Raw genomic sequence first — 22,145 nt, 5'->3', positions numbered from 1 at the left:
GGAAGAGAATAAGAAACATGTATTAGGAAACCCTGAGACATGTAATCACTGGTGCAGAAGTTGAAGGGAATTTGAGGATTAACAAACATTTCGATGAGCAGACAGCAAACTAAAACAAGGGGACAGACAATTCACAGCTGAATTTCACGCTCACATCTCCATGAATGCTGTCACTTCTTATGCAAGCAGATCAGACTGGGAGATCAGAACCTCTGACAGGACGTGAGGGACGTGGCTACCATGAAAAAGGTGGCAACACCTAGCAGGGGTTGGTGAGCTGAAACAGCAGTTTAAGGCAGCAATAGTAAAACAGTTTGGATTTTAGGCTGGTTTAGCAGCTCTAGCTGAAGCTGAAAGGAAAGATGTAGTGGAAGGGATGCTGCTATCTGAAGCTAATATCCAAGTTACCTTCCATTTGATCTTGTGCCAACCTGGGTGAAGAATTTCCTGCAAGTTGTGTACGAAATGCCTTCAGTGTATGAGGAAATCCTGGCTGCAGGAGAACTGGGACAGCCATCCTCAACTCCTCTTTCTTTTCCCCCTCACCCCTGAATAATGAGACTGGATAAAGGTAAATCTGGGCCTGGGAACACTTCAACAGAGGGACACCAGGGCTCCAAACCCTTATAGATAGCTGGCACAGCAGCCTGGAGAACACTTGTCCTGCCCCCCTGGAAAAAAACAGATGTCTTCTTTAACCCTCAAGGCAAGGTACTGAGGGTCAATAAAAGGTCCTCTGTTATTAATCCAGTAACCAAAGCGTATTTGCTGGGACTTACTGCCATCTTCAGTTTTCAGGCAAAGCTAAGGCATGAATGACAGGGCACTGAAGCTTCTCAGTCTGGTGGGGGGGCAATGATCCTCTGGTCATGAGCCTCAAAACTATCGTGCCAGTTACCTACACATGCAAATAGATATAGTTTCCTCCACTGTGTTCAGTTCACATTTCCAGGTTTTGCTTCACAGGTGTGAGCGTGCAAAACACCTCTTTAGACACGGGAATAAATCTCACTCTGATCCAATTGCCTGAATCCAGAGTCATAAACAATCCCTGCCTCTAAATAAGCAAGAGAAAAAGCAAGAATCACTTTCTCCTGGCAACTGGGAGGTTGCATGAATGGTGTTTAAGCTCATTTGGGAACCCCACAGTGGAGTCAGGAACCAAAGTTAGTTCTCCAAATCCCAGCAGAGGGCTTTGGTCATGGGATGGGTCAGGTAGCACACATGATATGCAAAAGTGTTTGATAAAAAATAAAAACGCGATGTCTGAGGTGTTTCCTGCACCTGAAGCTCAAGGCAGAAGGCTTGGGGAAAGGCCCAGTCCATACATATGGTCCGGTTGTCAGCAGTGATGGCACTGGCAGAGGGGGCAGAGGAGGAAAGAGCAGAGGAGGAAATTGGCAGAGAGAGCCATCACATCCGGAGGCTTTATCCTAGCACAGGTAACACATTCTTTATTTCACATTTATTTTCTTGCCATGTTAGGGAAGGGGAAAATAGACACGGTTATTTCTCCTGCTCATTTTCCTGGACCATCTGGTGCTGAAGCAGAGATGACATATCACTGCGAACAAGGGGAAGATGTCACAGTTTTCACTAATAGCTGTGGGAGGAAAATAATTATTTTAAAAGTATGTGGGCTGTACAGACCGTACTTGTTAAGTCAGACTACCAGCAAACTTACTTCAAACACAAAATGTTTGATATTAAATAATCAGTGATGTTAGAGATCAGCAGTCCCAGCCGTAAGTGCTGGGCCCATCTCTGCCCCTACCACAACCGTAACTCAGGCACTGCCCCGATGAAGCTGGTGCACAGTTTTCTGCACTTACTGGATCCAGTCAGAATGAGAAATTATAGACAAGGCTATGCCACAGATTATTCACACCGTGTACATCAGTGATTGCAATCAGGTAGGGAAATAGGTCAAGATGAGAGGTGAAGCCAATAATGTGACAAGTATCACCTTCCAAGCAACGACAAGAATGTATTGATTTTGTTCCCCTTAGCTCTGATCACTTCTGTATTGTTGCTGTGATGTCCTCAGGGCATCTATATAAGCTTACAGCTCCCGATAATTTCATAATAAGTGATAATTAAACTTTGAAGTACTAAAGAAGTGAAGAGAAATGAAATACTTGTCCTATATAGGGATTCTCAAGAAACATCACTCTCACCGAGTAGACACACATGGAATTCACAGCTGTTGTTCACCAGCTTTAGGGGCCTTTGGAAAATGTCTCGAAAACTATCAAATTCAGCACAGAAACCTGCAAGACACATGGAATAATAATTGAAAATAGAGCTTTTTGAAAATCAAATGGAACAATTTGACTCATAAGTAGTCTTCTTTTTTGGAATGAAATGAACATTTCCTCTCCCTCCCCCCAAACAAATCTGTTTCACTGAAATGTTGGCATTTGAAAAATGTTGATAAACTCTAGTTACAATGAGAGCTAGTCAGAAAATGGAAACAGATTTGGTAAATAAGTATAAACAAAACAGCTTGAATTTGATTCCTGGTATTTTGTAGAATTGCTTTGCTTTTTCTTTGCAAACAAGTACAGCAACAACTTCGGGCATTCAGAAAATAAGCACAATGCCCAGAATGCTTCCAAATTCATGTCAGGATAAAATAATAATATTCATTATTCAGTAGTGCACAATTCATTATAGTATTATTTCCCCATTTAAAGGGTTCCTTTAATCAGATAGCAGCCAATCACCCAATGGAAGTAATAGATAGGCAGAACAAAGAGTACATAAACTAAACTCCTGAAAATTGTTTTCCAGAAAACTTGTTGAACACAGAATATTAAACATTCATGGAGACATTTGGGCCATGTGTACTTGTAATGATGAACTTCAGATACAAAAGCAAGAATTTGTTCACATGTCCCCTTTTTCCATAGACACCAATGGAGCTAGATAAATACTGTACATCTACTGTACATTATTTTTTTCTCTAGGAAACAAAGATCATCTCAGTGGTATTCTGGACAGGTCTATGAGTGTAGTTTACATTGCAAGGCTAAGTTTTAAGCGTTGTCAACCCAGAATTATTTATCAATACTAGTTGGAAGGTATCTTTCATTTAAAAAGAGAAAAAAAAAGAGAAAAAAAAAGAAAAAAAAAAGAAAAAGGAACCTAATTCAATAGGACTTTGTTAAAAGTTCTGGAGACAAGGTCACAGATGAGACCTCCAGAGGTTTTTGTTGGAAACACTGTACTTTGTTCTTTCACGTAGAAGGGAGCTGCCATATCCAATTGGAAATAAAAAATGTCTATTGCAAACTTAATGCAATTTTATTGGAACTAAATTCAATCTCTTCATTTTTGATGCAGTAATGGGTCAGCAAACAGAACTCGGGAGCGTAGCATCAGACAAGTAATGTTCCTGCGGTCAGAGATGCCACCACCAGAAGTATACTTTATAAACAAGCAAGCCCTGAAAATTTATTTAGAATATTTAAAAGAATGGTGTTCTTCTCAGATGCTTACAGACCCGCATTCGCCAACAAGCTGTTTCTCAGTCATCATTACAAGCTTAAGCTTCAAACAGAAAATCCATGCCCTAGATAAAGAAGATCACTTCTCTAATGTTATTTTTTCTCCTTCCTCAAATAGGTTATACAGCAAGCTCTCTGCTTTGGCTGATTAAAACATACCATGCATAAGGGAGTGGGAGACACACATGGAGTCAGACCCTCGATTTATATAATCTTCATTGACTTCAGTGGAGTGACACCAATTTATAGCAGGAAGGGGCTGCCTACAGATTCTTAAAGGATTGATTGGTAACATACAACAAACCATTTTCAGGGAATAAGGTGTTTTTGTGAGAATGATTCTTCCTCTGTCTTGACTATGAGACAGAAACTTTGCTAACACAGACAGGGGCTACACTGTGATATTTATGATACCCAAAAGGAAATACTTTGTATCTGAGATGCTCGATAGTCTAATTTACATGTTTATTGCACAAAAGAGCAATTTATTTACAGGAAGAAAAGTACCTATACATTTTAAAGCAGTTTTTAAAAGGGAATGATTTTGAAAGTGCAGAATAAGAGGACGTTTTTCATCTGTTTGGGTCTGTTCTTCCTCTTCTCTTGGTCGCTAGGAAGAAATACTGGAAAGTAACACTTCAGATAGTAGAGATCATTCATAGCATCTCCATCCACTTTCCACGCCTGCTTTTGGCAGCCTGGCTTGTGTCATAACTATCTCAAGTTTATTTATAGTTCAGCTGTGTTATGAGAGGTCAAGCAAGGAGGAAGATAAAATCACCAGGGAGTCCAGGGAGGAAATTTGTTGTGCTGTTTTGGGGTGGTTTTTTTGTTGTTGTTGTATTTTTTTTTTTTTTAATGTTTATCCCCAAAATAACATGCTTTGGAAGATGTTCCTTCCTTTCATTTCTCCATGTTCCTCCCCCATCCCCATGGCTGTTTTGGCAGGGATGCTCTGGAAAACAGCAACTGCTGACACCTCTTCCCAGAGCCTGCACTGCAGGTTGCGTGAGGTTTCTGTGTCGGTGGCCCTGGGAGTTAACAGAGATGGTCCTTGGCTGAGGCACTGGGGACTCAGCCTCAAGAAGCGCTGATGTGCCGCCCTCAGAAGTGGCTGGTTTTAAAAAACTGCAGTTGTGCAGGACCAGAAGCAATGAGCTGTGCTGACCTGGAAGAGTTCATGGGCAGGGTTTGCCAACAACTGGCCTCATGGCTGGAGGAAAGTTGCTGCTAGCCCAAAATACTGAGTCCCTGCTCTCCTCTGCACCTGGGAAGGCTGCTTCCCATACACTGGCACTGAGGAAGCAGATGGATGCAAATTCCCCCAGGACTGCACCAGCTTCTTCCTCTCTTTCTCCTCCACATCATTTCCCTTTCTTGAGGGTGTGCTGGGGTGCTCTGCAGAAGGATGGAGTAAGCATAAATGTCCTCCATGTAGCAGAGAGGAAAATTTAAGACAGAGGGTTGCCGTGAATCCTAGAGGTACCCAGCAGCTCTGGGGCAGAAGTGAGCGCAGCCCAGGAAACCCAGGCTCTCCTGCGATCCCATGCTGGCTCGGTGGTAAAGCAGAGCTCTCTCTGAGCTGGAACGGGGAAGATCAAGGACTCCTGTGAGCAAACACAGGAGAAACAATTTCCATACCCCTGCATGAAGGGTGTAGTCAGGATGCTGCTTCTTCAGCAGAGGCAGTAATGCAGCGATGGCAGGTCAGAGCTGGTTAATATATCACCTTCTAACTGGGATTGAATAGATTCACTTGGTATGTGCAGCTATAGACAAGGCCCTGATTTCAATATCATGCTGCCTATAACACATGACAGGGTCAACAGGCTGCTGTAGAGATCAAGAGAACAGATCAGCCTTCCAAAAATTCAATATTAATTATTGAATATTTATGTTTACCGGGGGGAATGAGTGATCAGAGTCTCTCTCCAAGGCTGTGTATGAATCTTTGTATTTCAAGAACAATATAAATCAGTCCTTTTTATTTGTCATTTATGTGAGATAATTAACATCACAAGCATTATTAATAAGGCATGAGACAGAAAGAGAGGAAGCAGAGCAGCTCACTCCCTACAAGTTTCTCTCTCTGCATTACGTAGATTTATCATGTACCAATTCCCCACCCTACCCACCACTTCTTTTCCCTTCTCTCTGGCAAATTCAGGCTTTGATAGCATTCATACACCACTGATTAATATACCTCATCAAGTTATAGCCCCTTACAAATATTAACAAATTCATCCTTGCATCAAGCCTTGTATCAGCAGCACCAGGTACGAGATCCATCCTCCAGGGTGACACAGGGGGAGGCAGATGGAGGTCTCCAGGGTGGATGAAGGCACAGAAAAACAATATGTCAGGCCTAAAAGAGAAGTTAAAGGATCAGTACAAAGAATGTGCAGAAGAAGGTTATACGGACAACACCTATCGATCACAACGGTCCTTCTGGCCTTCAGAATCCATTTAATAAAAGTTAACTCTAGTTGGCTTCGAGCCCTTCAGCCATACATCTCAGTCTGCTTCTAAAGGGAAATTATCGTCCTCAGCCTCACAGGTGAGGAAAGTGAGGGACTGAGAAAGTAGAACCACAGCCTTGAGGGACTGAGAAAGTAGAACCACAGCCTAAGGGATACTCAGGTGTTTGATTTTAACAGGGTTTTGCCTAACACTGAAGTCTGTCAGGTGTGCTGGTTGAGAGCTTAATCCACAGATTTACAGCTCCTTTGCTCAGGCAGAGCACAGAGGCAGCTGGAGGTAATGGGAAGGTGGAAAGAAGTCCCCCTGTGCCTTGGTCCTTCTGGGTGATTGATGCACAGATGCAAAAACTCTGAAATTCACAAGCTAACCCAAACCCTGAGAGCTGATGTTATGAGTTTATCACTGCTTACTGCCAGCTGGAGAACTGTGCTGAGTCTTTGGTGTGGACACCCAGAGGTGGGAATGGAATTGCCTCCCCAGAGCAGGGAGGAAAAAAACTGCAGAAGGCTACACGGACCACTCTGAGGACACCCTGGAGATCCTTTTTGGTGCTCAGCAGTGTAAAACCTGCCTTTGAAGAAAATACATTCGGCTGAAGCATTGCTGTTGGTGAGGTGTAAAGGTGGGTGAGGTGGTGGTTTCCTTAAAATGGATAGCTGAAATCATGGCCATTCAACTGCCAGATTTTCCAATGTCCCGTTTAGTTTTGTTTGGCTTAGTTTTGTTTCCAAATGCCACTTTGTTCTGCCTTCTCCTCACTCCTTACAAAAAGTCCATACAAGCCAGGTTACCACCAAAACAGCTTTTTGGTTTCTGTCCCCCAGCGCATGCACCTTTTGGACCCCCAGACCAGATCTGTGCCCGCTGGGTCAATGCATCTCCAGATGTGAAGACAAAATTGCAGTGGCTGCTGATTTTCAGCTCACGTTTTTCACACTATTTACCGTGCAATATTGATATATTAAAATATTACACCTAATCATAATTAACAATGATACTTAGCAGCATCTATATGGCTCTTCACACCTTTGAAGTGCTGTGCAAACACTCATTAATTAATCTTTGCTTCGGGGATCCTGTACGGCAGCCTCTTCCGCAGGGCACCAAAACCTGGTCCCCAGGTGTGGAGCCGTGCTTGCTGGGACATGCTGAGGACTGCCCATGGAAATGGAAGCTGCTCTCCCAGGGGAGATTTAGCTCTCGACATCTCTGAGGTACCCAGAGCTGTCTTTCTACCCCCAGGGGAGATACAACAGCAAAACCGTGCTGGAATGAGCAGTACAGACCAGAGAGGGACAAATGGTTGTGATGCTCATAGTCCCCAGCACTGGTGCTGGTTCAGCTTGGTGACCTGAAGTCATCTAGTAAAGATTGGTGCCTTTTCTTGGGTCAGCACCAGTCCTGCATGCCCATAAATATGGGGTCCCCATAGCTTGCCTGAAGCTGGGGGTGAGGAAGGAGGAAGAGGTAGTGGTGGGGGAAAGGGGAATATGACAATCACAGGACCTGCTCCAGGATCATATCCCAGCAGCTGCCCCTTCCTGGATGTCCTTCACACACCACTCACACCTATTCAGATTTGGTCCCTGTGGTAGATATCTCTCCAGTCTGTATTTCTAAGGTGAATGGAGGTAGTCTTTTTGTGTCTTGTGCATCCTGCTCAGTGCTGGTATCTCTGCCTGGATGAAATGTATCTTTTCTCAGCTTTTCACTGTCTTGCTCTGAAATCTCCACTCCCATCCCTCTGCAGAGCTCAGTAACAGCTTGCTTCATCTTCCTACTGTCAGCACTCTGCTTTGACCCTTTAATCAGGGGACTTGGCTTTTATCTGGAAGACATATGCCTTAGGTGTCTTGTATAAGGTGCCACACAAAGCAAATTCAGCCAGGCCTGCCAATAACACATCATCTAACCAGATGGGGATAAACAGACTTGAATTCATTTGCTCCCTTTTCTCCACTCAGTAGTAGCAAGCACTAGAGAAAAGGCTGTTACGAGCTTCGTGCACTGTCTCTGGGTAGAGGGATTTTGTGCTTTGCATTTGAGGAGAGCTCAGGTCAGCCTCACAGCTTCTTTCTAACAGGGATGGTTGGCATTAATAAAGCGAGAAGCTTTTTGCCACTTTGTCCCTGTGACATTGTAGCTACCAAAAACGAATGGTGTCACGAAGGTTTTTTTTTTTTTTTTATCTCAGTGAAATCTCAGTTTTGCTTTTTTGTGCAATTTGGATAAAACAAGGGGGAACTGTGAGGCCCCCTAGGCGAAGATAAATGGTTTGTGTTGAATCGTCAATGGAGAAGTGACCAAGCTCATTTTTTTCCTTTGGTGACCTCAGCAAGATTGATATCTAGATCTCATCATCTGAAGTGAAAGAGTTATTATTACAGAGCCTGGAGCAGAGCTGACATACTTGCAATGAATGAAGCTGTTTCAAGCTTAGGGAATTCAAATAGCCAGGCCAGGGGCATGCTCTGTATGGGAAGAGCAGAGATACCAGCATTCAAACCAACAAAATGGGTCTCAGACAGTCAAAAGATCAAAGAAACACTTTTGAGCAGAACAGATTTTTTTCCAAAAGTGTTAATTGGAATATTTGATAGTGGCATCATTCTCTCTCTCTCAGTTTTCATTTTCCCAATGCTTTTTAAAGCTGTTATTTTTCTTTAGGTTTTCTCAGTCAAAATTATCCATTTTTCTCCTTGGGAAATTTAAAGAGAACATCCTTGCAAAGCAAACAGGTTTGATCAAGTTAAGAAAAGACAGACATGGAGACAGTTGCCTTTGTGCTAGAGGACATACCCCTCACGTAACAAGGCCAACTTAATCCCTGTTGTGCTCTCTGCCTTGGGTGCACTAGGTATACAATTTTAAGGTGTGGACAATGACACACTATGAAAGTCCTGGACAGGAGCATGTCCGTGGGAGAGCATCCCTTGGGGTGGGTGGCAGGGCTTTGTTTTTATTATTGGGTATAGGCAATCCTCAAAGTGGCACCAACCCCCACGTTGTTGTCCTGGAATTTGCACAAATGGCAATCCTGAGGAGCTTATATTTTAAATAAAACAAAGTGTGTGCCCATTTACTGATTGGGATTACAGGCACACGCAGATTAAGACCCTGATCAGACACCTACTGAAGTCAATGAGGGGAAAAAAATTGCAACCAGCCTCAGTGAGCATATGGCAGTCTCAGATTCAAGGTCATACGGGTAACACGCAACATCGCTGATATCTCACACCCCAGGTGAATGCATTAACCCTGCTTGGAAATAGTTGTATTTGCTCACATACCTTAGCCTGAGCTGAGAAGAGCCAGGTCTGTGATCACGCTGCCTGCCAGCTTCAACACAAAAAATGACAGAGTGAAAGAGGTCTCAAAGACCATGAAACTTTAGGAGCTTAATTAAAACCAGCATCTGGGCAATTTAAAGGAGAAAGACTGAAATTAGTGCCTCTGCAAACAAAGAGGCAGGCAGCACCTTGCTGCTACACATCTGCCTCTGCTCCAAGGGGACTCCGCGAGGACCTGGAGACACCGCAGGGACAACTCCATCCGTCTCCTCCATCACCACTCACAAAACCACTGGCTCTTACAGGAGACTGTGCAGGTGCACATGTACCTGAAGATCAGGGTTTTACTTCTTGGATAATTTTGTATACTTGTTGGGAAAAAAGTTGCATAAAAATGGAAAAAAAAAAAAAAAGGATATTAAGGGTAAAAAAAAAATGATGCCTATTCCAAATATCCTGGTGACTCAGAAGCCAAAAAAAAAAAAAAAAAAAAAGCCAAGTAGGGCACTCTTTTCCTTCACATTTTTTATTTTTTTTTTTGGTTATTGTTCACTCAGGTGTCAGTTCAATCAGACTGTCCACAATGGCCTTTTGAGGTGTGCCACAGCGTAGTTCAGCTTTGGGCTTCCTTAATCTGATAGAGAAGAGTGGTGAAAATAGGCAAGGACAGATGTTCAAATACTTTCGCTTTGGCAACAAGAGGAGCAAACGCAGTGAGGAGGTCAAGGGCCAGCAGAAGAGAAACGGAAGAAAGGCCACAGCTCTCAGTAAAGAGAAGTACCACGGCTCAGAGCTGCATGGAAGCGAAATAATGAAGTCAAGGACCTCACATGCTTCTGCTGCAGCTGGAAAATGCTTAAGTCTGAAAAGTCGGATTTAGATCTGTCATAATAACGCTATGCATTTCAGATTGATTGAATTATAACTCACAGGTGCTCCCTGCTCCGCGCATTTCATCTTTCTTCCCTCTACAACAGGCTTTAAACTCCAGCACGCGAGACAGATGAAAAAGATTGCTTCCCTGCATTCTCCTTAACACCGCGAGGTCCCCGTTGCATTTATAAACAAGTATTTCTACATGTAACGCTCTGCGGAGGAAACCCAACCGCCGCCAGTGCAGGCTGTTTTGATGGACTGAGTAAACATGATACTCTGGTGACAGGTAATTTTCATACTCCGCTGATTAATTCCAGAGCACGGGAACAATGGGGCTTTTTCAGCTGCTGAATAATGCATGTATGGCATTGCAACTGGTAAGCAGCAGGGTTCCCGGTTAGCAATAGAAATTCACACACCCATGCTATTTTAATAAGCTATCACTGTTAAAGAAGTCTATTTACGTTATTCATCTCCAACATTTGCACAAACATGTCAACTGGGGAAGTGTGTGGGGGGAGGTAGGAGGGAAAAATGAGGTCATATTCATATACACTTTCTTAGCTGTTTAATTTATATAAGCCTTAAAACAAGCAAAAAACCCTACTTCCATGGGAAAGAAGGCACCATGACCAACACCTGAAACCTGGAAAATATGGACACAATGAAAACAGACTGTAGCAGGAGAGAAAGAACAGGACAAGGATATGCACAGGAAGTTGGGCATAGGATGTTACAGAGTTTTGTGAGCCAGAGCTGTTCTGGGATTCAGTCACCAAGCTGGTCCATGGCACTGGCTCCTATTAACCCACCCCAGACCCTTTGGAGCCATCTGGAAAGTGTCCCCGTCACTGTCTCCCCTTGAACCAGCCACGAGCTCCCAGAGGAACCAGACCTGACATATTTCCCTGCTGCAATGCATTTGGGTTTGGGACAGGGGCCACCAGGCTGGAGTTCAGGGCTGCTTCACTTGGGTTGTGAAGGTGGAGAGAGCAAAAGGAAGGAATCAGCTCTTAATTACGGGATCAAGCATCGACTCACTTGAATTTTGGTGTGCCATGAGCTAGGTGATTCATTTCCTTAATTGTCAGTGGAGACCTACTCAATGCTGAACATGTGTACAAGTCCGTTTTTCTTTACTCCACTTAATATTGATCAGGGGAGGAATTCATTTGCATAAAAAAGAGGCATTTAGTATTGTCAGAAGCTCCGGGGTGTCCTGTTTGGTTTTCAGCTGTGCTCCAGAGGGGTGCAGGTTTCCCATAGGTTCTGGGTAATGTTTGCCAGCCCCAAGGGGATATCTTGGATACTCAAGGGTATTTAAAATGGCACTAGGTGCCTATGCTTAGACAACTGCATCGCACCCTTGACTTCCATTGATTATAATGGGAGTTTGGACAGCTGGACAGCTGAATTTGTTGTGCCGTAATCTGTGAGCTGAATACCACCCAAAGAAAATGTCAAAGTCTCCTCATTTTCACTGGAGGCCAGATTTTCCAGAAAGCAGCTCCTATTTTGGCATCCGTTCAGCTGCCAAACTTTCAAGAGTGATCAAAGGCAAGGCTGAGTCCTGCTGGAGAGGGGGGTCTTGAGCAGGTGAAGTGTGTTTGCTACATCAGTTCCTCATGCCACACTGCTCAGTACAAAAATGGAGGTAAAGCAGAATCTGAAGACAGACTTGCAAACCTGGAAGTCCCAGACCAGGGAATTTGACGTGCACGCAATGGATCTCTGCACGCACAGCACAGGAGACACAACCATGCGTGATCCCACATACTACACTGTCAGAAATCCAGCAAATCTCACCACAGGCAATAGCATTGATGGAGTTGGGCTAGTTGTTCCTTTTCTCCTCGTCTTTGTGTCCTCTATTCATATCCCTCAGAAATAAAGTTATTTTAAAGTGAGGAAAGCCCCAAGCAGTTAATCTCATACATGGTTTCCACTTGCCATTATTTTGCTGGTTGGGATCTGTATGCTGGTACTGTGTCATCCCCTACAACTTCACATCTAAGATTTTATTTGCATGGCAAGTATTGCTGTCATAACATGCATTCTTTTAAATCATGCTCACAAATTTTGTTTCTCCTTAGCTGTCTGCGAGGTTTCCCTCTCCCTTTTTGGGGATTCATCTCTAGAAGATGGTGGGAAGAGAATTTCCTCTGTTTTAGAGAGCGGGGCCGTTTCCCAAAACAGCATAAGAATTGTATATACGTGTTTTTCAGGACATGACTATTTCACTACATAACAGTCCAAAAATTTATATCATTATACTGGAAGCTTTGAGCTTAATTCATTTTATTTCATTTCTTTTGGCTCTGCAAATAGAAAAATAGGGGGAAAAAAATCTCCAGATCTTTGCTGTGGGACACCCTGGCGTGCATTAATGAGTGTGGGGGTCGAGGAGTGCCCAGCTATGGGAGGAAGGAGGTGGAGCCCAGGGCGGCCCCAGCATCACGTTGTGCAATGTGTTATTTCAGCCTCCCTGGAGGCCGGTAATTACGCACGTCAGAAAAACTTTAAGGTAACCAACACGCAGGGTAATGGCTGCATAAGGAGACCAACTGGCAGAACACATTGAACCAATTTTCTTCCAGCCTTCCCCCCAAGTCTTTCTTTAAAAGCCTCCCCTTTCAGTCTGGGGAGAAGCATGAGAAAATTTGCCCGAGGTTTTCTGAGAAGCCAAAGGAGGAGGAGGAGGAGGAGAGCCGGTGATGGGTTACAGAACCTCGTCTCCCCTTCGTGGCTCCCTCTTCTCCCTCAGCCCAATTGTAATTAAACTTGCTGTTGCACCCACTGTGCTAGACACTAATGGGAAAATGCAAATAGACAGCCGTGCTCTGCGGGGATTATATTCCAAAAAGATAAGACGAGGGAGTATTATTCTCCTGTTAGAGCAGCAGTGGTAGGCAATGGGGATTTCTAAAAAGTTATTTGCCAACACTTCCAGCCAGCTTTGTAGTGTCTGCAGGAAAAAAAAAAAAAAAGGCGTTTACTCTTCTCAAACAAAGTTTTAAAGGAGCTGATTTCATCAGGACTGATTTTGGTTGTTTGCTGTGAGATACCACAGAAGTATAGCATGGTTTTCACTGATTTGGCTTCTAATGCTCAAACCTAACTTAACCTGGCTCCCTTTTTTGAATATTTGATGAGCACCCACAGCCCCACAGAACACTACTCTGCAGTGATGTGGAGGAGCAAAGGAAGAGGGAGCTGAAGGAGAGCAAAAGAGGAAGCTATTTTGAGCACAAAGCCTCTAGGCAGATGTAGCTTGTGGAACTATCACATTCTGCCTGAGTTATTGGAGCAAATCAATACTAATTATTTTAAGGCTGAGGCCTTATGCTGGGGCTTCTCAGAGTACTCCTGGTGATCTTCTACTGCTTCTTTTGTAAACTTGCTCTACAAGACATTATCGCAGTGTGCAGAGCGAGGATGCTGTAAGGCAAGGGGACGTCCCACCAGTTAGCCTCACCATGCTCTCAGGCACCCATGCACAGCTTCTGCCTGCAGCAGGGCGTGTGGATGCTGATGTAGGATGAAATTCATGCTGTGAGTCTTTTGTGGGATGGGAGAATCCCCCAAACTCCTCTTTCTTATGGACAGGACTATGCTTAGGCTCCTTACTTTAGGAGAAGAGTAAAGGACCTCATGGTCTCTTCAAGAAATCTCAACTAGAAATTAGGAGCCAAATGAGCAAGGGATCCACAAACCAATCCCCGGTGCCATCTCAAAGTGAGCAAGAAGACTACATGTTGCTGAATCAGGTGAGTTTGCAGCCTAGCCAGCACAGCTGAGGGCACATTTCATCTTCCCCACGCAGCAACGAACGTGTTTCCTCCTGCTCTTGGAGAAGCCATTCCCTCACCATTGCCAAGCTCATTTAGAGGATACAACTTGTGTAGTTATCAGCCACAGCACAAGACCAGGATGCTACAGAGGATCCAAGCCCTCCCTTCAACCAACATAGCTGTTCGTTGTGGCTCCAGTGATACTTAAGATGAATTTCAAGCTCATATCTGCAACCAGCTCCCTGAAGCTCTCAGCCCAGTGGCTGCCCAATCCAAACCTGAGAGCTCTCCTGTGATGAAGGCTGATGCTTCAGATCCCAGTCCTGTCCAGCATGGCCTCTATGGGGTTTGATACTTACCTGTACCTGGCAGGATCACACCACAAAACTGACCAGCAGCACCCGTCCCACTGTATTTTTATTATTTCCAGGAGCTTCTGCATCCCTTCTGCTGTCTGCTGATCTTCACACAAGAGAAGCTCAGAAACACAGGTGCTCTGCAAACTGACTCCTTCAAGGGTCCTGCTTTACACAAAACGAGGGAATGCAGGCTGGAATCTCAGCACTCTGCTTAAGAAATCGTAAGCACTGCATAGCTGGCTTTGATGCATGACATAGGTCTGGGAAGGGCAAGGGTAGCCAGAAGGTCAACCATAAAAATCAGTGCAATGATATCCACTACCACTCAGTTTCTCCACATTGCAGGAGGGGTTATAATGTTTTTCTCTTATAAAAGCTCTTCTCAGCATTGATTTTATTTTTCTTGATTCAGTGGCTGAAACAGCAAACATAGAAGTTTATTTCATTTCATCCAAAATGAAATATTCCTTTCATTGTCTGTTTTGTTTTGTTTTGTTTTTATTTAGTGGGCTTTTTGTTGTTGTTAAAAAAAAAAATAGTTACTTTCCTAAGCAAAATTCTGGTTTGAGATGCAATGTTTTGGTTTTGCAAAGATCAAGCTTAGGGTTGTAATCTTTCCAAAAATATTTTTTCTTTCATGCTTTGGGGGTGAAAAACCTTGAAAATATGGCATGATTTCACCACTCTCAGGTTAACCAAAACCGACTTGTTTATGGCAAGTGAACTACTGTCTGAGAACTTGCCTCGTGTAGCTCCATTCTCCACTACCCCTTTTTTGTCTTTTTAGATTTGAAATTCTTCAGGGAAGAGACTGACTTTCCGTTTGCACAGGGGAGAGCACTTTGAAGATAAAAATTGTTAGAGCAGTGCTAAGTATTGTGTAGCCTCGGAAGAACGTGTTATCAGCTTACAAAGCCACTTTGAAAAGTAGCATACACTCAAAGGCACCGAGATCTGTCTGTAAAAAGAAAAAAAAAAAAAAAAAAAGTGTAGGTGGGATTTACTGTCTGCTATATAACTTTCTCCTAGACCTTGACTGCACGAAGCATACTGCAAGCGAGGCAGAGTTTTTCGCAGTAACAACTGCTCTCGATGAAACTTGTTTTTAAGGATTCTGTGGCAGCACAGGGACACCAAAGCTTTCTACACCCAGATCCAGAAGACCTCCCCGGGTCACAGCAGATCAACCCTGTCTCTGCAACGCCGTGATTCATCGGATCAAGCTTTATTAACAGCCAATTTGCAGGTGACTTTTCTTCTCAGAAATGATTTGCTAAGAGCATTTGTGGGGGGAGAGGGAAGGGTTCCTTGTGGGTATCACTGCAGCAAACTGAGTCATCAGCACAAACAGGGCTCCAAAGCTGGATACAAGCTACGTGAGACCCAACAGTGCTGTACTGCCTTTATGAGGGAAAATAACTTAAGACTTATCCCTTCCTGGCTAGACAGTCTCTCTAAAAGCTCTGGGGATGCCTGTTATTCCTTTAATCAGAAAAACGGAAAGCTTCTTACAGACTCTCCCAGGCTTCCCCATGCCTCTCCACCACCATCCTGGATCTCGGGTGTGTGCATGAAGTCCAGATGTTCCTCCTACTCTGGAGTCACTCATGCATCTGCTAAGGGGCTCGTCAGCCTAAATAAATGGGAATTTCCCTATCCAGCCATTGCAAAATGGCATCCACTCTTAACTGGTCTTCCCCTGCCCCTGAGGGGACTTGGCCTCCTAACGAGGTATGTGAAAACCTTCCCAATGCATAGACTTGTTTGCTGCTCCTCGTTCCTACTCAAGGATCACCCATGCCCACAAACAAACACCCTTCCTCTTCACTACAACACCAGCTTGAGAGGGGCCCGATATGTCGGAGTCATTCTGAAGAAGGCCCCTTTTAGCAGATCTCTCTAAAATAAGCCTGGAAATCTGTGCCAAGGCTCTGCTGCTGGGGAGGACATGGAGCATCACCTCAAAAACAGCAGCAGGCAACGAGGTGAGCTCTGGGCTCCCTCGGTACCTCCATCCCACGGGGGCTGCATCCCTGCTGTGGGGTGCTGCTAGTGGTACCCCTGCCCTGCGGGGCCTTCAGCTGCGGAGGAGGAGGAGGAGGGTTTGTGGGAAGGGATCCCTCTGCTACGGCACCCCACTGCCCTCTGGCTCACGGTGAGCCTGGCTGCCTCCCACCTCCAAAAAGGGATTCATCCACCTAGAGGAACGTGGGGAAATTCTTTGTGAAATAAGGATAAACACCTCGAGACATAAGTTCTTAGCTAAACAACAGCCAACCAGTTGTTATTATTTTTATTTTAGTTCCAAGGCTTCCATTAATAGCAAAAGCATATCCTGGGGCATGAGAAGAGCTGAACATGAGCCTGTGAAGCTGCTCACCTGATGGAGGTGTTTTCCAGGGACTTCATCAGCACTTTTCTGGTCTCAGAAGAAAAGGCTAAGCGTTTCCCACCTGGCACATCTTCCCCTCCAGGATATGGTGTTTGTTTTCTGTACCTGGAGCAGTAATTTTGCCTGATCCCAGCTCACATTTAACTCCTGACTTGCCACAGACAAGAAAGGCCTTTGCAACCTCTCAGGGTCACTCCCTTCTCCCTTTTGCTCAGCAGGAGATTCCAGAGCCATCAGTGTCCATCTGATGACATGAGGTTTTCAGAGTATCGCTGCCCACAGACAACAGCTGAACAATTTTAGCTGCAATTCCAGCTGCAAATCCAATCCCAGCTGCAATTTTAGCCACCTTCTGCTCTTAACAATTTCTGTTCTTCTTCCCAGTAATAGACAATGGTCACGGGGTGCTTCCCAGTTGAAAACCCCAATGCACCTTGCAGAAGGTCAGCAGCAGTACGTCATTTTAGCAAAGGGAAAGTGTAGCACAGAGAGTTTGGAAGCCTCCACCCATGTTGCGACAGTCCCAGCTAAATGTAGGCAGCTGTAGGCCATCATATTGCCATTTCTTTCAAGCCACCCATGCTGCAGCCCCAGAAGGTGACCACATGTTCAAGGTTATCACAGGATGGCCCTGTGAACCAGAAGACATTTTCAGGATGTCTTAAACATTTTCTGGGATATATGGGCACAGAGTCAGGTTTTTTTCTGTTTGTTCAGATCCTCTTGCTGCACCACACTGACTCCATGTGGTGCTGGCTGAGGGAAAAATACCCAGGAGAAGGAGGGATGGCTGTGATGGGCACTGCTCCACGAGCAGTGATGTTCACTTCAGACATTTCCTTTACTCAGAGCACATGTTTGTGGTACTTACGGAGCATTTCCAACTACACATATTCAGATGTTGAGTTAGTGGAGAAAAAAAAAATAAATCATGCTTTTGTAAATTTCACTCCAGCTTACATTGGGATGGAAGCTAGGGGTTGTGACCCTAAAAAGTGATTTGAAGAGCTACTTGTAGCTTGTTTTATCGTGGAAATACTGTTTACACAATCATAGCTTGTGTGTTTTCATCCTAAACAACTTTTAAACCTAATGGTCACTTCCCACCAAGTACAAAAGGGATGAAGCGTTCCCAAACCTAAGCAGTTCTCCTGACTTCCATAAAAATGGGCAGCCAGCAGTTGAGGGAGCCCCAGGCAGAAGGAAGTGTGGAGATCCCCAGTCAGCATTAGACACGAGAGAGGCCAAATCGAAACACGCACACACACATGCATGCAAACATACACGGCTTTCAGTGCCCCGGTTGACAGAAAATCCTAACTTTGTCCCTGTGCCAGAGAATACAAACAGCAGACACGAACCCTGGAAATGAGGCCGCTTTGATCCCGCCGCATGCTGAATCGCTGATCTCCTGTGGAATTTGCCCTCCTGAGGCTGCAACAAAGAAGTCAGATGAATGCGAGGAGGCAGGACTGCAGCAGCCACCTCCATCATTCTGCCCACGTCCTCCCTCGCCCCTCTGCAGCTCCCCTTGTCATTTGCTTGCCATGTCCTTACTGCAAACACTGCTTCACTTAACCCGTGACTGCTCTGCCTGGACCAAAGCAGACAGCATGGTGGGAACCCCTAAAAGGACACAGCCTTCCCACGGTGACACATCAAGTCGAGCTAACAGCATCCCTGGGAGATGCTAATGAAACATATCCTGCCACGGGGGGGTAATCCCAAGGGCTGTTAGGGCTCAGAAGTCCATCGCTTATGGGTCAAAGCTCTTGCTTGAACCCCTGTGCTTGCACCTAATACATCCTGAGCCCCAAACCTTCATGAGGTGGACCCGGCATGGACCCAGCAACACTTCTAAACCTGCCCCAGATTTACTGAGATGAGACAGGGAATGCTAGGGAGGCTTAAGCCCTCCTTTTCTCACTGCACACTCCTATGTTTTGGCAACAGTCCCATGGACACAGCCTGTCCCCTTTTCACGTTGGGCTTGCATCCGTCTCCAGCCTGAGCTGCAGGAATGCACGAGGGCCAAAGACCTGGGATGGTTTCTCTAGCCCCTTCCAGTCTCCAAGGTGGGAACTCAAACCAGTGCCATTCTCCCCATACTTTGTAAAACTGCAGGGACTTGCAGAGCATTGAGCATAGTAATAAATAGACCTGCTCTTAGCATGGCATTTTGTGGCAGCCCCAAGAAGCCAACGAGGTACTGGCCCATTACTCTCAGAGCTGTGGAAATCTACAGTCAATGACAGCTTCTGCTGCAAAGACCTGCAGGTGGTGGTTTATGCATCTCCATCCCCACCTCTCTGCAGGCCACCATCTATCCAGCTGGTGGGCGCTGCTGCTCCCAGATTACGATTCTTAATTTGGAGAGTCTCTTTTGACATTTTTACTACTGCAGAACGATGTTTACATGCTCACGGGAGCAAGCTGTGCTCAGGAAGGATGAAATTCAGCTCCTCCAATTGCACCCAGTTTCTCCCTCACACTTTCTTTTCTTCCCTTCCTGATTCATTTATAATCAACTATGAAAAATGTCACTGGTTTCCAGGAAAAGCGAGGGGCTGACCAAGGCACAAGTCAACCCTTTAATTTAAAACAGTTGAGGAGGGGGGACACAATTCAGTGAAGCTGTTCAGCTAATGCACAAACAGTTTGTAATTACAGGAGCAGTCTGGGAAAACAGCACCTACCTAGGGAATATTCTTATTAAATAAAGCAGAATTCTGTCACCTTTTTAATCATGAAATATTGATGAAACTGTAAGCAGCCCCTCTGAGGTTTTAGCCTTTGCCCTCTCCCTGTGTGTGTGTGTGCCCACAGAAAGACAAAGGGGGGGAAAAAAACTCAATGCCTAACGATGGAGTTGCAGAATACAAACCATGCTGCTCCGTACCAGTGGATTTTGCTGAGGTTGCATGGGTGTATGGATTGGAGAAATAAAAATTCTGCACTCACCACAACCAGAAACTTCTTTTAGCTTGAGTGTGAATAATGGAAGGGCGATTAAATGGAGACAAGTAAGAAAGGACTTATCAAAGGGAGGACGGTCCCAAAAATCAGCAGAGGAAGTGCCAGGTGTAGATGCTCTTCCTCACCTTGAGCCACTCTGTGTGTATTGGAAGCAGCAGGGGGCTACTGCACTCCAGCTGTTCCGGGGTGTTAACTCTTCCTCTAGCCTTACAAAGCTCTGTTTTCAGCCCTAGTGCTTTATCCTGGGTCAAACAACAGCTGACAACAGAAAAACAAGCACTGGGACCCATCTCCATCAGCCAAAGGCCAATCAAGGCAGCAGCAAGTTTGAGCATCTGAGCTCTGAGCATCCCTGCCCTCCTTTGGGAAGCCTTGGGATCCCAGGGAAAACGGTACCCAAGAGACTGCAGCTTGTGAACAAAAGCTGGATGCACTCAGTATTTGCAGCTGTGCTTGGATATCTGAGGGCAAGCAGCCTGGCCATACCCAGGGGTGGCAGGAGTTGGGATGACAGCCCTCTGCCACCGCAGGCAGAAAAGCAGTAAGAGGCAGGGATGATAAATAATATCAGTGAAACCAAGAAGTTTAGGGAAGAAAAGTCACAGCCAAATTTGCTTCCCTTCACACTTCTCTCTGCAGGGGGATGGGACAGGAACTCTTTACAAACCATACTAACTATGCTCCACTCCACTTCTTTGACTCTGTGCCATAGTCCTACCCCTGATGAAAGAAAGAAAGAAAGAAAGAAAGAAAGAAAGAAAGAAAGAAAGAAAGAAAGAAAGAAAGAAAGAGAGAGAGAAAGAGAGAAAGAAAGAAAGAAAGAGAGAGAGAGAAAGAGAGAAAGAGAGAGAGACAGAGAGAAAGAAAGAGAGAGAAAGAGAGAAAGAAGGAAAGAAAGAAAGAGAGAAAGAGAGAGAAAGAAAGAGAGAAAGAAAGAAAGAGAGAAAGAGAGAGAAAGAAAGAGAGAAAGAAAGAGAGAGAGAAAGAAAGAAAGAGAGAGAGAGAAAGAGAGAAAGAAAGAAAGAAAGAAAGAGAGAAAGATAAAGAAAGAAAGAAAGAAAGAAAGAAAGAAAGAAAGAAAGAAAGAAAGAAAGAAAGAAAGAGAAAGAAAGAGAAAGAAAGAAAGGGAGGGAGAGAGGGAGGGAGGGAGGAAGGAAGGAAGGAAGGAAGGAAGGAAGGAAGGAAGGAAGGAAGAAAGAAAGAAAGAAAGAAAGAAAGAAAGAAAGAAAGAAAGAAAGAAAGAAAGAAAGAAAGAAAGAAAGAAAGAAAGAAAGAAAGAAAGAAAAAGAAAGAAAGAAAGAAAGGGAGGAAGGGAGGAAGGGAGGAAGGGAGGAAGGGAGGAAGGAAAGGAAGAAGGGAGCTTCCCAGAAGAAGAGACCAGTGCATCACCAGTAACGATCCCCAAAAGCTGGGCCTGGGCATTCAGCTGGGCCTGGGTTTTTATCCCTTCAGAAAGGGGTGGATGAATGATGCTGGGGAGAGAAAAATAGATGGGAAAGCAGGGCTGACCACAAGGCTTGGCCAGGAATAATAGTTGCTACGTGAGGTTATTGGGGCTTTTCTCTCACAAAAGCATCGCCTTTGGGAGGAGAAAGTGATGGTGAATGAACTAGAAAAAGGGACCGGGGCCAGGCTGGCTGGAAAGCAGAAGAAGGAAGGATCAAAGCACTGGAGGAGGATGGAGGACAAAGATGGGAAGGCTGCAATAGCTTAGAAAGGGAGAGATGCATCAAGCAGCAGGGGAGCCTTCCCTCTGCCCGCTGCGGTAATGGGGCCTTTGTTCTGCTCCTTTCATGTTCACGCACACCCTGGTCCATAAGGGCAGCCGACAGGAGCGACATCAATCACTCGCTGGTCCCAGTGGAGGGCAGGGCCTGATTGATTTGCTCTCCCCGATGGTTGGCTCTGAAAGGACGCGCTCTCATTACCGCTCGTTTCTGGGGCCCGGTTATTTACTTGAGGCCTAGTCGCTGCAAACCCTCTGACTGGAGTGGATTCTGTGCCGTGACTTCATCTCAACTGCCCGAGAAAGCTGTGGGAAAAATAAATAGATCCGTAATTAAAAAAAAAAACATCCCTGAACTTTAAAAGTTGCTGCTGAAACATCAAGCTGGAGCCGGAGCTGTGGATGATTTTAGTTCTGGTCTGCTCCAAATTCCAGTCATGCCTGTCACAGGCCCGCAGCCACTCCAATTGTCAGGCACAGCCCTTTGTGTTCCTAATCACCCCTGAAAAGCCCTTGCTTCCGCGATATGGCCGGGCACCCCAGCGTGGTTGCATTTGGGGCCATGGGGTAAGGTGGTCCTGCCCCTGCTCTTGAATGCCCAGATGCTTCAAGAGGGCCTGGAGAGAACAGGGCTGGGCTCTGGTCACCAGAGCCAGAGATGGAGATGCTCTGCCCGCGAGTGAGAGCTGGGAGATGGTGGCACCCAGACCAGCCTTGGTCTGTGGTCAGCTCAGGTCCACCAGCT

General features: G+C 45.2%; 1 long non-coding RNA gene across 4 annotated transcripts; it reads left to right on the top strand.

The window, feature by feature from the left end:
* Positions 1-5,880: 5,880 nt before the first annotated feature.
* LOC310895160 lies at positions 5,881-18,401 on the top strand. Of its 4 annotated transcripts, none has more exons than XR_014580493.1 (5): positions 5,882-6,612; positions 9,838-10,442; positions 14,378-14,527; positions 15,336-15,552; positions 18,036-18,401. It is a non-coding gene; the product is annotated as an uncharacterized lncRNA (long non-coding RNA). The 4 variants fall into 4 exon arrangements; XR_014580494.1 differs by having other exon boundaries at positions 16,609-18,401; XR_014580495.1 differs by having other exon boundaries at positions 5,884-6,612; positions 15,417-15,552; positions 16,609-18,401.
* The last annotated feature ends 3,744 nt before the right edge of the window (positions 18,402-22,145 follow it).

The sequence above is a fragment of the Anser anser genome (assembly GCF_964211835.1).
Source record: "Anser anser genome assembly, chromosome: 2".
Lineage (NCBI taxonomy): Eukaryota > Metazoa > Chordata > Aves > Anseriformes > Anatidae > Anser > Anser anser.
The sequence above is the reverse complement of the archived record's forward strand: the minus strand, read 5'-3'. Positions and strand labels throughout refer to the sequence as shown.